The following is a 16544-nucleotide window of genomic DNA, read 5'->3' as shown; positions in this document are numbered from 1 at the left end:
TTTAGCTAGGACATTGCCAGAGGAATAGGAGAGGAGGGAGTGAGAAAACAAAGAGGCAAAACCTCTGGTTTTTTCTCTACTGCTGAGTTTAGACTCACACTGAGAGATGGGAGCCTGGCTTATGTCCTTACCTGCAGTCTTTTTACCCATATATTCCTACAGAGTTGATGTGATCTGAGCCTGTTTCCTGTAACCCAGTTTGTATTATTGGCTTGCCAAACCAGAATAAAAGATCTATTAATAATATTGTGGAGCGTGCTCCTTCAGAGATGCATGTTTATCTTCTGCTTGACTTGGGTGAGCAACACCAAGCTGCAGCTGTGTTTGTCAGCTCCTTGCCTACAGAAAAGATTTCTGTGTGAGAAGTTAATCCTAAGATCAGTCTACCTCTGGATTTTTCCCTGGTTCAGCTACTCTAGGTTAATTATACTGATGTAAAGCCCCGTGAGGACGTGTGTTCTGGAATAAAAGTAAAAACTGAACTCAAGTAACCACTTGGAAGTAGCCACTGATTAATTTCTAAGCATACCTGGGCCTACAGTGATTACATCTGGCATTGCTTCTGTAGCTCACAGCTTGCTTACAGTAGCTGAGGGAGTATTGCTGACAATGAGTCAGGTTCAAAATTGCATCCTTTCATGTTATTTAAACTAACAGAAGTAAACAATTTTCTCACCTCTTCATCTAAAACTGTGCACCTCAGATTGGAACGCTGTACTGCGTATCTGTGTGCTGAGTCCACAAAACTCCCACCCTCTGATCCATCTCTTTGTAACAGGAGAGTTTAAATGTGGAAGCATCTCTTGTCTGACAAAGCTACTTTGAGCTTTGAGAAAATGAGAGAAGGTGGTCAGTGCGTCACGTGAGGGAAGATTTGAGGGGCTGAGATGTGTCTGATGGAAAAGACTCGAGAAAGACAGTGGAAGAATATTGAGGGAAAGAAAAATGTTAGTAAAAGGAGACTGAACAGGTGAAAGTGTAGAGGGAAGCTGCAAGGTCCTGGTGAAATAAGAATGAGTTGCTGATGCACAGAGATTACTCAGTGGCTTGGGATGGGCCAGGCTCCCTGCTGTCCAGAGCTGGAGCTCTGCTGATTTTAGCTGTCACGCTGTCCCCATTTGCTTCAGCGGAGAACTCAGCCTTCATTGCTCAGACATTGCTGTCTGCTGTGGCCACCCACTGGCCCGTGAATTATTTGTGCCTGTCCAGAAGCACTAACTGTTGAGCACGTCGGCTCTGCTGTCTCTCTAGGATTGATGCTGTAGCTCAGCCGAGGTGAAACAGTAGAGGCTCAGCCCCAAAGCAGCTCCCACAGCTTTCTCTCCAAGGTCAGTGACGGAACAGGGCAGCCCTCAGCTGCCTTGTAGCTGAGGCTATGGACAGAATAGCAATATCTAAAACTAAAAAATCTGAATTCTTTGCCTTTCTGGTCTCATTCACCTTAATGCCTTACACTTTCATAGCTGTCTGAATGAAACCTCATAGAAATCTGGCGAGATAGCACGTCTGTTTCCAATTAATGGGCCGAGAGGGGAAGAAACCAAGGGAAATGTCCACTAAATAAACAAGAGCTGGGAATAACTTTCAGATTGCCTGAGCACACGGCTCCTGCCCCTGGGAAGTGCATTTCTGCATCCAGAAAGTCTTTCGTCTACACGGGGCTGATAAACAACCTTGTGTTCATTGTGTGTTTGACCACCACTTCTTATGTTCGTGATATTCTGCTTTCTTTTTCTCCATTGCCTGTAGTTTTGGTGAACCTGTACTTGGCCAAGAACTGACTTTGTGTGGAGGTTTTTTTTTTTGCTTGTGTGCAAATGCCTATAGTTAAATTGCAGGGGTTCTGATTTAACACTAGTTGGAATATGAAGGTGGTTCTGGTTGCTTTGAAAGATTGCCTTAGTCCAAGATCATTTGCTTGGATTGGAGATAGTTAAAACTAATAGCCTGCACACACATGAGAGTTCACCATCACCTTTCATTTATGCTAAGGGGGAAATACGATACGCATGCTGGAGTATAACGCTGACCAAAATAACTGCAGTGCTTTACAGTGAGTGAGCAACTAATGGACATGGTGGTCTATTCAGATGTCACTGTCTCTCTGCAGTCACCTCTTGGACCCAAATGGCAAACAAATTCCTGAAATCAAAAAGTTGTTATCAGCCATGATCAACGTGGAGCCAGATTCAAAAAGCGGTGGAAGTTCTCCACTGCTTCATTAAAGCTTCCTTTATTTATGTTTGCATTACTTTTGCTGCATGATTTCACAGCTCTAATTTAGAGTGTGGCAGTGGAAATAACTGAATCAGCTGAAGTAAGGCAGCGGTGGACTCTGCTGTGAGGAGAGCAGACGTGCACGAGGGGAGGGAGGGGTAGCCCTCTTAAATCAGATGTGCTGTCGGTAAAAAATAATTATGTGGAACTACAGCCTTAATTGTGATGCAGTTTTATACCAGCTCCTGATGTGAAGCTAAACTTGAATTTATTTGTTCCCCGGCTCTTCATGCTGAGTATCATAATCGCTAACGCTTCTCTCATCTTAAAATGGTCTGAAGAGTTATCAGTATGAGAGCAGTGAAGGTAAACCAAGAGCAAGTGTTGTGCTCCGTACCATGAATTCCCAGGCTAGTTATCTCCTGCTAAGAAAGTCAGCATTGTGGAAGTCCTTTTCTGTAGTGCAAATGCATATTGCATTTCTATTTAATTTCCCAGTGGGGTCTAACTTTTCTGGAAGAGCAGAGATAATATTTGTAAAGGTTTTGAAAGATTCAAGGTCTGTTTATAGTCTCAGTCTCAACACCACTTCTCGGTTTTTGTTGACTCAGATTTAATTTGGGACGAAATCTGTGGAATTCTTTGTGAAATCAACAGGCTTCATATCACCTGAATAATGCTTCTAGTATGTCTGAGCCATAGGTTTTCTTGTTTGGGTTTTTAATTTTGCTGAATTTGATCACAGAAACTTCCTGAAATACTGAATGGAGCTTTGGGTAACAGAAGTGTTATGTTTTATTTCGTTTATTGCCAGTACTTTTTACATTTGATAACGTGCAAATGAAAGGTACTTCATTTGAGATGAGGAGTTGTCCTGGTTTTCTGTGTTGAGTCAGCCCTTAGTTAGGATTTCTGGACATGTGTGTGACAAAGATTTAGATCTTTGCCATTCTGAATTTCTTTAAGTTTCTTTTTGACTTCAGCAGGTACTAAATCTAATAAGGGCAGGCATGTCACTATAAAATTGAAGCAGAGACAGGAAATAAGCATTTGTCATGGATGAATTTCAACAAGCTTGATTTCATATCGCTTTTTGGAACGCAGCCTCCTATGATAAATGACAGCAGATGAAATTCTGTTTAACAGTTGCTGACCTCTCTTTTTTTGTAGTGTTCCAGCAGAAGACGTAACATTTAAACCTAAATACAGAAAAGAAGCTGTGAACATGTTATGAAGTTACCTGTGTGTATAGCGTTCTCCAGAGCACTTTGAGTAACAAGGTCCAAATAAGCACAAGTGTTTTTGCTAACGTAAAGTTCCGTAACAAATGTGGAGGGATAGCAAAAAAGATACCCATGTGAGAGATGTTTGCCATGGCACTTGATGCGTATCTGGGACAACTGTGGGTGCTGTATTATCTTAAAGTTATAAAAGACTTTACAATGTTAGATGGCCATCAATTTTCTGACCCCTCTCTTCCCAGATGTGTAATAATGTTTCTCTCCTTACCATAGAGGGTAATCTTTACAATTTTTGTAGCTTTCAGTGCCAGGGTTGATCAGAAGTGATCTGCCAGCAAAGATGAAGGAGAGAAGTAGATCTTCTCTTAGAAGAGAGAGAAGGATAGCTAGATCATTTATTAAGGAGTGTTTCTTGTAGGCTGTCTTCATACCAAGCCTGACACGGTATTAAGTTCATGAAAGTGAAGTGTTTCACTGCTGGAAAGATCTTCCCAGTCATGAGAGAGCTCCCTTGAACTCTGTGGGTAAAACCCAGAGGATATAGCACGTATGGGAGAGTATAGATTCTCATCTCATCTAGTGCACATGGACAGTGGAATCTGAAATTGTAATGTCTATGGAGCTGCTGCTCTTAGCTGAGCCACCTCCACTGATTTCTCCTTGAGATACGTTTTCACATGCGTGCTAGCAGAAATATTTCTTTTAGTCCAAAGACCAAAACCTTTTGAAAATATATTTATCAAGGTTGTTCATTCTATGCAGGGAAAAATCCAGGTATTCCCTCTATCTCCTTGTTCTGTAGAAAGTCTGTGATAAAGCAAATCTTGAAGATATTTGATATTTGTTTGATATTGCATCTGGAAAAAAGACAGCATGCTTTATTGGCAGTCCAAGAAAGTATTGTGCAGAAGAGTTTTCCTTCTTTATTACCTGCTGTTGTTCCGTAGTGCCTGTATTCCAGTTGAAGGCAGTGTTATCGCTTTCTTTTGCCATACAGTATGTTATTTCTTTTTTTCCCCCTTACTCTTATGTCTCCAAGGAGGAAGAGCAAAGGCCAACTTTGGCAGGAACTGCTTTCCTTTAAAGACCCTCTGTTCTTTACTGCATGCGAGGCAGTGTTATGGGATACTATCTAAACCAGATTTTTAGAGATAAAAGTACGTATGAAAATGTTGTAGAAGTTGTACATTTGCATATTAAGGTTAATTTTTTAGTAAGTTTTTTTTTTTTTGAGGGAGGGGTTCTTTTTGATGAAATCTTGAGTCAAAAAGAGTTCAAACTCCAATCTGAAGATGTGATAGAATGGTTTGTGTTTTCTTTTCCTTTTGGAAGAACTGCTTTCTTAGTGGGGAGACCTTCTGTACATCACAGTGCCATGAAGAGCACAACATGTACAAAAATGCTTTGGAGTAATTGCTTTCAAGAGGCCTGGTGAAGCCTGAATTTCAAGATGGCTGAGCAAGTTGAGGCCTCCCTCTTAAAAAATGCCTCTCAAGATGGGGCTACAAAGAGCAACTGTTCTGCTGTTAATCTAATTTATTAACAAGAGAACAACGCTAGCTAGTGGGGCATGTGATTTCTTTGCAAATGTTGGTCTCCTGTCCAGAAATGGATTTCTGTTGCAAAAGCCCTGAGTATGAGGGAAAATACAATTCTGGATAGCACATACCAGCTGGTTAATTCTTTCCCTTGGAAAAAGCAAGCTGCAGAGTCATTTGGTTTGTGTATAGTATTAATTCCTTCCTCTTGCTTGGAATGGGACTTAGATCCCTCCAAGTGTGTATCTTCTGTTCATCCCTGTCCACCTACGGTTGTTGGTGTGATGAGGCATTTGGGTATAGTTGGCCTTGCTGAAGGAGGAAATAAAGCTTCCCACACGTTGTCATTCTCTCATGTACTGCACAGAAAATAACTGCTCACTTGACTTACTGTTCCTTGCTCTCCAGACAATTTTAAGTCCTTGTGGCTTCATTTCTGGGTTTCAGTAAAGCTGTATATGCTGTTTTTGTATCTTGCGCTGGTGTTTCAGATTGTACTTCCTGAACAGAGCAAAAAAAATAAGTACTTTATGAACATGCTTGTAGGCTTGAGTGCTGTAGCAAACCAGGCTGAGTACTGTGTCAGTTTTTTGGAAGATTTAAAGGGCAGATTCTTATTTATTTCCTTTTTAACAAAAAATCAATACCTTGAAAGCACAAGACTTCTTACTGCCATTAAGGGCAAGTCATACTTTTCTGAAAGCTTGCTATCCTGAAAGAATTGTGGCGGGATGGAGGGAGATTTGGGTTGGTATGTGGTTGCTTTTAGTTTTGCTTTTTAACTTGCATCTTCCACTGTAGGCTGATTGAAAAGTCCTTCAGTCATAATGATTACTGGCAGGCCCCAGCGCTTGCATTGCCTCATATTGTTGTACGTGGTACTTTGGGGAATGCAAGAGCTGCTGTGTAAATCCTTGGCTTGGCAACAAAAATGCCATCCAGCTGTCTCACTGACTGGCCTTTATTATGCTTTATTTACTTTTCTGATTCCATTTCAGATTTGCTAACGTGTCCTCTGCAGGTGGTAATGACGGCCAGTGGCGTTCATAAACATATGGTTACATATGTATGTATACATACATGCAATTTGAATACTAAATGATTTCACAAATAAATTACGAGTTACTAACATCTGTAGGTGTGGGCTACCAGTGTAGTCTTTCAATTGCATAAATTCTCAAGGTGCCATGAATGAATGAATGGAAATGGATAGACTCAGAAGGCATGCTTTCTAGAGAGTGTTCATAAGTAAACTGGTTGACTTGACAAGATCAATTTTGAAAGCAATCTTTTTCAGGACGCTGGAAGATAAAGAGTGAGAAATCCTACCCAGGAAACAAAAGGAACTCAGTTTGCCTACTGACAGGCACATGGCATTAACTCCAAACAAAATGGAGACCAGATTTTCTGATGCTTGATGCTTCAGTGTAGCCCAAGAGTCAGATGCATGTATTTGAATGGTGCAGAGGAGTGGCTTTTTGTGGTAAGGTTGTTTTTTATCTCTTAAAGTGAAAGTAATGTCATCTATAAAGTTGACTTTCCTAAAGGGAGGCCTTGCAGCCTAGGTGTTGAAACAAGTATCATAGAAGGTATGGAGGGTATTGAATTTTAACTGACAGCATTCCTCTTTTCTCTGATAATCTCCTCCTAGATTTCATAGCATGTATCAGTTAAAATGCTGATCCTATTTAAGAGTTTGCAATTTCACTTGGAAAAAAAAAAAGTGGGTGTTGAATAAGATGTAATGTATGGAGATGTAGTACTCTCTCTTGTAGTCTTTGTAGTGCGTTTAGTATTAGAATAAAAAATCCACGTTTGGAGTGTTTGAACCAGAACAAACACTTGAAGAGCTTCTTCGATGAGCTGATGTATTATACATCCCAACTTGAAAAGTGGGTCTGTACATTTTCACTATTTAGTGGATTTTGAAGAAAGTTTCAGGCAGTTACTGTGCAAAGAAGCCAGACCTTGACAGCTGCAGGGAATGATGTGCTGCAGTCTAGAAGGACTGCAGAGTGGCCCTCTGGATCTCTTCCTGCCTGATCTGCCCAGCAGACATGTGGCACGATGGCATTACTTGCAGACTCTATGTGAGCTGAGTGCGAGACTAAAGTCTGGGCAGGAGCTGGGTGAATGGTCACAATCTGCCTTAAAAAATGAATAAGTAAATCATTCAAACGTGCTAACTTTGCCAGTCACGTTCCCTGAAGTGTTCTGTGTCACATTACTTGAAGTGACTTCTGCAAAGAAATGGTAGATTTCCCATCAAAAAGCCAGAGTAGCCACTACGCAGCTGCACTGAGAGCAGTGACTCTGAGCTGCTGTGTTTATTGGAGGTTTTGTTCTAGGTGATATCTCTGCGTAGAAGTAGGAAGTAATTAAATGCAATGTAGGCAGTTCCATTCTGAATTCCATTAATGCTTTGAAAAAGACATTGTACAAGATTAGATTTTAATTAAAAAATAAAACCAAAGCAGTCAAATACAAAGGGAGAGAAATGGAAAGAAAACAGCGTTCAGTGGAAGTTTGGATTTTGTTTTCATTTCAATACAGCCCTCTGTTTTCAGTAGGGAAATCCTCCTACTCGCTATGGGGCAGGGTGTTTTTCATGTCCTGTCTAGCAAACTGGAAGTATGAATACAGCATTGTTGTGTGTGTGGATGGCACTGAAAGAGTAAAACAGGACTTAAACCATGGGTACAAAAAACTCTTAATAAAGTAGTTCTAGGTAAAAGTAAGGCTCCAGTCCTGTATGCTGCCATGTTGATCTTCCTTCTGAGGAGATTACAGTGAAGGAAATGTAATGTCAGGATCAGAATATAACCTATGGGGTTTGGTTTACTGTTTAGCAGGTTGTGCATCCTCTTGAGTGTGGTAGCTTGTTCCCTTCTTAATGTGTGTGTATAGGACATGCAAAGTGAGTTTCCTGTTTGTTCACTAACAGTACAGGAGGAGGGGGACAGGTGAAGAGCTGTTAATTTGTGATACACAGAAGTATTCTTGAAAGAGGATTATGGGGATTTAGAAAGTGATGATGCATTTTTTTTCTGCTGCTTTCCTAAGAGAGCTGGTGTGTGTTTAGAAGGCATGGTGTAGCCACAGGTCAGTAGAAAATTCACTTTAACAGTAAGAAAATATTGGGTTAAAATATTGGGCGTTTGCATTTCTCTGAGGATGGGTTCGTGTAGAAGTTGTTTTGTGATCAGTGTCTGTACTGAAGTCTGGGGTTATGGATTCCCACTAGTTGCTTTTCATGTGCATGTTGGAGAATCACTCCCATTGCACAGGGACTGAAATGCTGCTGGGAGAATGGCCTATGCTGACAGGCAGAGTGGAGCTGAAGGAAGTGGCTAAGTAAACAGATGTTTCTTCTGCAAACCCAGTCTTTTAACATAAGCAGTAAAGACAGTCTGGGCATTGGAATGCGAATGAGATAAACACTTTTTCTTCGATTAAACACATATGATTCAATATGAAGCACATTTCACTGCTCTGGAGTCTATATACGTATCTATCAGTTTTTCACCCTTTGATCCTGTAGGCTACAAAGACAACTGTAGCTCCCAACTGTGCTAGGCTGTATTATGCCAGGGGACTGTATATGCATGCAGTTATGGAAGAGCCTTGATTCAGAGATCACACTCTGAGCACATTAAGGCATTCACAAAATGAGTAAATGCAATTGATATCTAATGCTTTGATCTCCTGGATGCCTCTGTCATTTTGAACAAGGATCTTGTGTTCATGGATCAATGGGATGGAATTCATCCGAGCTGTCTGTCTAGCCTCTGCCAAAGGAAGTAAGCATCTCTTGGATGTTATCTCTCTCCTCTTACACAGCGTCAAGAACAGATTGGATTGATTGTCTGAGAAGTGCTTATTTCTCAGTGCTCACAAAAGGGAAGGATATAACAGGGAAAAGGCTTAGACTGGACATAGGATGTTGGATGACAGAAGTTTCATCCTGTCTATTTTTTAAAAATGCTTTTAAGATGGTTGAAAATGGAAAAAGAAAACAAAAGCACTGAGAAGTGAGGTAACATGCACAGTCAATAGATGAGCAGTGGATTGAGAGAATCCTGTTTAGCACTTTAATCCTCGAAACATACTTTTAGTCTGGAGTCACCCAAATCCCTTACAGCAGCTGGGCAATTCGAGCAACCAAGCACATGTGGAGGCTAGGCCAGAGAAAGCAGTAAGTGAATTGCTCATACATGTGTCCTGGTGGAGTGTGTAATACGGTGACATGAGAGGCCAAGGTTTTTTGGAGGAAAGTATCTTGTGAGCTGTTTTACTCCCATGTTGTTCAGGAAATGTTTGAGAAAACCCTGCACTCTCCTCTCTCTGCTTCTTGCAACATTTGTTTTCATATCCACTTCCTAGCCTTATAGTGATTTTTTGCTCTTTTGTATGTCTTAGAGTTGGCTAAAAATGCAGTGATGTAGTGCAGTGACAAAGGTAAAGGAAGATCTGTACAAAGATCTCCCAGAACTGGACTGAATTTTAAAAAATCCTCCATACCTTGCAAACCCCATCTTACTGATGCATGGAGGAGTCTGAGATGGATGGTGTCAGTCGGGGGACTTGGAGAGTCACTGCGCCTTCATCTTTCTTGTGCTTCTGTTCTCGAGCAGGAGCAATCCTTAACTTGTCATTAGCGTTTATTTTAAAGAAAAAAGACAAACCAAAAGAGGCCTGAAAGTGAGGGAAAAATAAGGGTTTTCAAGATTATTCAGACTTTTTTTTTCTGGTTAGTAGTATTGTAAAAATATGAGAAAAAACAATTAGCACAGTGACATTGAGGGGGGAGATGCATTTGTACGACATGGCTCAGGATCAGCTTATGGACTGAATAATCTTCTCTTCTATTAAATGAATATGGATAGTGTGTGACAACTATGACATTGTTTTTTGAAATATAGCCCTTAGACAACTTTGGGAAGGGAGAAAAAAAAAATCCTGCTTGATTTATGGGGAAAAAGCCTTAAGCTGTAGGTGACATTAACAATGAAAATGTCAGGCTCTGTAGTGTGTAATACATGACTGTGCTGTGATTTCACTGTATTTAATGCTGTGGGACAATAACCAGGACTTCTGCACTTCTGATTACTCATTTTCAATGCAGCTTTTTCTAAAGAGAGTGACAGTTTGATATTCCTAGGGAACAAAGTGCAGATATCTTAACTGCAGTGAACTTCAGCCTTCCTCTACACAAGTCAGTAGGATTTACTCATCTCCTGCGGAAGAAAGATAAAACATTAATAATATGTGTAAAGAGTGAACTTATGGGATAGGACTTATTTTATTGGCATCAGCTTAGCTGCCAAGTGTCCGTTCCTGTTTGCAAGGGATATATTTCATTTTAATTCCAGATCCGTTTATGCCCTTCACAAATATTTGTCCTTTCACTTCTACTTTTAATGTCTACGTATTTTATATTTATATGTATACAGCATGTATGTAGGTCCAGGCTCAATGGTAACAGCAAGAATACTTTACACTGAAGAAGAAAGGCTTCATCACTTGCCTTGTCATGGAGTTTTTTGCATTGCACGTTTTGGCTTTTCAACCCCTCTTTACCTGATGGCTGAAAGAAATGCTGCTGAATATCACTGTGCTTGTTCTCCAACAGCTGATGAATAAACCAAAAATTGTTTCCCCTGGAAGGAAATCTCCTTGGTCTTCAGCAAGGGTTGAGATGATTGATTCAGATTGAGTCATTACAGGGCCTCACATTAGGTTAATGAAAGATATTGGAAGTGGCTTAAGATGTCAGCAGTTTTATTACTGGCATTACAGAGCTGCAAGTTCAACAGCAGGACAAGATCATCTCAGTTGTGCGTTCTGCTTCTATATCCGCTCGGTGTGACAGACCCACAGGAACAAGAAAAGCTGCAAATGGATGTGCCAGAATTTCTGAGAGAGAGTACAGACCCAGGCAGGTGACAAAAACGAGACCAAAAAGTAATGGCTAGAATGACATTTTGGAGTCACTTCAGACTCTCAGCAGTTGACTTCACTGAGGCTAAACCCGTGCATTGGATGCCAAGCTACATCTAGCTGACTGCTTTACTAACTGGCCTTGCTGCTTTAGTTTTTAGCTTTCTCCAGTGTCCTACATGGCTACATAACTGTAGCGTGAAGTCTAGTTCAGTTGGTTTAATGCTTTTGGATAAAGTAGTGCAGAGAGTTGCCATTAAATCTGTTTTTATTCCTGCTTTTTATTTTGGTATTAAAACACTGCTTAAATTCTGCTTGTTTGTTAAACCCTGTTGTGGTAGAGGAGCTGAGTTCTAATGAGCAACTTGACTGATACACTCATGGGCACCTTTTATGGGGGAAATTTTTCAGTTGGAAATAAAAATTCAGTCTCAGGCTGCCAAGAGCCCGTCATTATTCAGATAGTTAAAAAATAATAAACATTCAGATAGCTTAAAAAAAAAAAAGCCCTTATTAGCAGTTAAAAGTTTTGAATGAGTTATGTGAATTAAAAGTATTAATGGTGGGTTTCCAAAGTCACTTCGGATGAGTTTCATGGCAACACTGTTGTATGGAGAGTTTCAAGTAGGCATATTATGGAATTAACAAATTTGAATGTAATCGAGGGCTTCAAAGGTAAGATTTAAAATAAATAAATAGAAGTGTATTTTTTTCCAGTGCTTCACCTGAATCTTTCTAAAGAGGCACCATTTTCCTAACAAAAGGAAATACCATTTTAGTAAGTTGAGCCTTTTAAACTGTTCGCAACTGCACATGAAAAGCAGATTGATGTATTACTACTGCAATTGTTTATGAAAACTATAATTTTAAGTTGCTTCTGAAAAGGAAAAGAGGACATTGTACCCAGATAAAATAACAGCAGCATGTTTGAGACCAAGGGGAAAACTGCCTTTGGCATAATGAGAATTAGCGGTAGGATGTGTGAAGCTGGGTGTAGTTGAGATTTCTATATTTCTTTGCCTAAAACAAATGTTTGGATTTCTTCCTTTTTGGCTGATCTGAGAACATGAAGACGCTTTGCTTTTTGCATTTCAACTCAAACTGCGTACCACAACTTCCAAATAGAGAGTAGAATAATATAAATGAAAGAGGGCTAAAAATAAAGTGGAAAAAGTCATTTCCAGCTAGCTCCGTGTAGGCACTGAAACAGAAATAAGAGATTTCATAGTTTCACCGTAGCATCCAGCAATGAACATCAATCAGTTTGAACCAGGATCGTAGTATAAAAACAAACCATCGAATCGTAGTGGGAAGTAAAGCAAGAGCTGCAGCATTCGGAATAAGGAGGAGGAGTGGAAAGAGCAAGCAGATTTATGAGGACATTTTAAATACTTTTGTGTGGGTTTTCTTGCTCTTTTACTACAAGAAAAAATCCAGTCCATTAAATTTGGATTTATATTGTCCAGCGTAGTCCAACCGCATGGTACGTGGTGGGGAGGTGTGGCAGGCTGACCCTGGCCAGCAGCTGAGCACCCACCAGCTGCTTGCTGCCCTTGCTGTGGTACAGGGATTGGAAGAAGCAATGCTTGTGGGTTCTCAGAGGAAGATAGTTTAAAAAGTGAAGCAAAGCTGTATGTGCAAGTGAGGGAGAATAAGGAATTTATTCACTACTTCTCATCAATAGGCAGATTTCTTAGCTGCCAGCTAAGGCGTGAGGACCTCAAAGTATGACGCAATTATGTGGGAAAATAAATGCCATAACCACTAATGATACTTTCTTCCTCTTTTCTCTGAAGCTTTATTGCTGAGCACAATGTCACAGTAGGAATTGTTAGAAAGAGAGGATAGGAAGCTGGCATCTTTGAATCTTGCATACACAATATTCCTTACCTACAGTATGCATATGTCAGACAAAGTGTTTCAGCTGTATTTCACAGTATCGGGGGTATTGTGAGGTATCTGGAAGTGTAATGTCTGGACTAGTGTCAAAAATCCTCAGCTAGATACCCTAACTAGGATCTAGTCATACATACTTACAAATGACTGGTGGTAGTTTTATATGTTTCTGCTTTATGCTTCCATATAAATGGTGATGATGGTACTCAATGTTACTCTGAAGTCTGGAATAGTCCATAGAGTTCAGTGGCTTGAGGCACACATCTTCTTACAAGATTGTTAATGATTTAATTTTTCTGAAGAGCTCCAAGAGCTTCAAATGAAAGAGATTAAATACAGAACTGCTTATTAGTTTCTTGTTAATTATACAGAAGTTCCAAACTCCTTGCTTGGGCTACTACAAGGCCCAAATTCAGTCTTTACTGAATCCATGCCAAGTCTGTGATCTCTTGACAGAGTCCAACATGGCAAAACAAGCATCCTGAACCAGAACCCTTGCTGAAAAGGCTCGGTGGTAGCATTCTGTTCCAGCCTCCTTGTGCCTGGCTTTACTCTGAAGGGGTTAGTGTCTGCTGGTTGTGCAGTGTGAAGTAGCAGCAATTTCCACTAGAAGAAGGTGCTGCTAATGACTGCAGCTGTTGGTGGTTTCTGCTGCATCTCCTTATTCAGAAGATCTCCAAGGTTTCAGTTGGTCATTTTGTCAGGCTTGAGGTTTCGCCACTTTCCCAAGTTGACTGAGTACTGGAGTAAATCCATCAAAACACACAATTCGCTGCTCACAATTGAAGATGCTTTGTCTTTATTGCTGGAGAGATTTGATTTTAGTTGCTTCAGAAAGCTGTGGGGTTTTGTGAGAAATTGGTTTCTAATTTCTATTTATATAGAAATTATATATATATTTATAATTTATATTGCATATTCATCCCTTTACCTATCAGCAGAGGCCATCTGACCGGACTTGAAGTCAGTTTAGCCTGTTTCATTTGCAGCAAAGAACTTGTAAAATCTTTAGCATCATTGTTGCTTTCATTTGAACATGTTGAATTCCACATGCCTGTGAATCTCATGTTTTAGAGTAGCTTAAGCCTGACTTTGAGAAGATCGTTGCTTGTTAAGATAGAACTGGACACTGTTGCTGGATGCTTTTAGCTCTAATGCATTAGGCTGTAGCTGTGTTCAAAGCACAGAAGTTAGGGCTTTTGATCCACATTGGTAATATCCACAAGGCAGCTCTATGAATTGCACGTTGATGCTGTGTTTCAATGAGGCATTTGCTGATTTTCCTACTACTACTAGAAAGCTCAACCATAACAGTAACTTTGTTTCAGTGTTTGGATTTTTTTTCTCCAGTAATTACACAGTTCTGTTTGTATAAGTAGACACATTTTTAACTTGAGCTGACACCTATGCCTACATTTAGCTCGTTTCTTCCTGAAAATACTTGGTTTGGAATGTGATGGAAGTATATAATAAATATTATTCTTAACTGGTACAGAATCTCTTTCAAAATACCAACACTATGAATGTCTTGAGAGCTGAATTTTTGCACCGTATCCTTATTAATGTTTTTCCCCTGCCCACAGTCTTAATGGAGAAGATCTGTTTAAAGTTACTATTTCAGTATATGATTTTATACTTTCCTTTGCCTCAGGGAACCGATGTTCCTTTGAATCCTGAGCAGGATATTTGTCTATGATTTTGAAGAAGCATGATAGCTCTGCCTGTGTAAACACAACTCCAGTTGCTTCTGAATGGCCTACCAATGTGTCGGAGTTAGGTAAATAAACTAACCACATTAATTGCTCTTATGTCCCTTGAGTGCTTCCGCTTTGGGTTTTACTGTAATGTTAATGTATTGTAATCCATTATTATCTGCAAAATTAAAATTTTCTTCCTTTGCATGCATCTGCCACTGTTAATTCAGAAACTCTAATAAATGCATTAAAAGAGGGAAGTAATAAGCAAAAGAGGGATCCCTCTGGGAATGTGTAATTTCACTTTTACTCATGGCTCTTCATACTGGGTTGGATGAAAATAGTATAAATATGCATGCAGCTTAAGTCAGACTACAAAGAAAAGTTATAAAACCTTTTTGTGGCTGTTACACTTCTATTTACTATAGTAATAGAGAGAATGAGACTAGATGAATGCTGTAATGAGCTGCGAGCAGGTTTCAAACTTACATATAGGACTGGCTCTCATGAGGGGGCTCTAAGCAGTGTCACACTCTGGAAGTGGCAACTATGGAGTGGGGCACTCTAGCTCAGTCAAATATGCCAGGGAGAATGACAAACTGACAGAAGGCTGAGACTTGTTGAGGAAAGAAGGGAAGGCTCAGTGGGACTAGTGTGTCTTACACAACAGAAGAAAGAAGCAACTGCGTGAGCAGATGAAGCTTTATTTTTTTCAATGAAGACAGTAAGTTTGTCGTGAACAGTTGCTTTATCGCTACTTGGGAGCTGGCCCCCTACTAGGTGTGCGTTTCTCCTGCCCATTTTAAGTACCAAAAGGCATTAGGTGGTGACAGATACATACATGTGGTTTATCTGCTGTCTGTCTTCGAGGGAATAGAGTGACATGTGACAAGGAGAGTTACAGGGATAAGTTGAGAAGGATTCACAGAGATCTAAGCAGAGTCATGGAAAAAAAAAGTCAGGATGGAAACAAGACAGTGGAAAAGAAGGAAGAGGAACAGGTATATTGGGAAGCATTGCATTCAAAAGCTTTCTGCGAGGCTGAGTTCAAGCAGAAACAGAGGCTGAACTCCCTGAAGTGGAGGAAATGTCTGCCAAGGAAGCAACTGCAGGAATCCTGGCAGGCGGAAGTGCCGATGTGCAAACGATGTAGGGCAGGTAGGAAGTGGGCCTTTCCCCTTGTGTAGGATGTGACAAATGTCCTGTTTTTTCAATGTGATAATCTTCTGCCATGAGTCTGATGATTTTACTTTGTCATGCTGTGCTTTCTGGTGTTGACCCCCGAAACGTGTTTCAAAAATCTTCTCCTGTTAAATGCCTGGAGAGCACTGGGTGTGGAAGCAAAGAACAAAAATGCTGTTTTTGTTATCCGCAGTGACGAGATCTCAGCAAGAGAGGCAGTTGTGGAGCATGACTTTCAGTAGCCACAATAAAAAGAAATATATGCAGAAATGTAAGTGAAGGTTATGAAAGGGATAAACTTCATTGTACAGGACCGGATGGATATATTTATATTGGAGTAAGTTAGTCCTGTTGGGCTGTTTGTCTAAGAATTTCTGCCTTCAGCAGAGGAAGAACTGGAGTCTATACCTGCTAGAATGCTTAAAATCCAGGGATAGGCATGTCAGGTGCAGTGGTGTAGTTTTTATGCAGGCATAAAGCAATTGCAATGAAATAAAGGTTTTCTGTAACATTGCAAGGCTTAAAAATGTGTATGGCCCACACGGCCTTACAAATCCCTCTCAATTTTCTAAAAGGCAGCAGTATTGGACTCTGTAGAATAAATGGAGCTAATAACTTCTGGAATATGGTCTGATCCATTGCTTGAGGAGCTGAAAGATAGGTCTTGTTCCCTTGAGTCAATTGTAACTCCTTTCTTCTGTCTTAAAATGTTAATAAATAGAGCTGTGGAATTTCATGGGTGTCTGTAAAGCTTTGTGAATTGCTGCAATGAAAGATTGTCCTCTATAAAGTACACAGTGTTATTCCTAGAATCCTGTGGGGTAGAGTGCACTCCT

General features: G+C 40.2%; 1 protein-coding gene across 14 annotated transcripts in view; it reads left to right on the top strand.

The window, feature by feature from the left end:
- Positions 1–16544, top strand: part of TSPAN4 (tetraspanin 4) — a 395182-nt gene that overhangs the window by 138304 nt on the left and 240334 nt on the right. Inside the window, exon 4 of one of the 14 annotated variants that reach the window (XM_046942327.1) lies at positions 5995–6062. The exons of the other annotated variants lie outside the window; for them this stretch is intronic. The gene's annotated coding sequence lies outside the window, so the exon portion shown is untranslated. The remainder of the gene's footprint in view (positions 1–5994; positions 6063–16544) is intronic. 14 annotated transcript variants of the gene reach the window in all.

Source organism: Gallus gallus, chromosome 5 (genome assembly GCF_016699485.2).
Source record: "Gallus gallus isolate bGalGal1 chromosome 5, bGalGal1.mat.broiler.GRCg7b, whole genome shotgun sequence".
Lineage (NCBI taxonomy): Eukaryota > Metazoa > Chordata > Aves > Galliformes > Phasianidae > Gallus > Gallus gallus.
The sequence above is the reverse complement of the archived record's forward strand: the minus strand, read 5'-3'. Positions and strand labels throughout refer to the sequence as shown.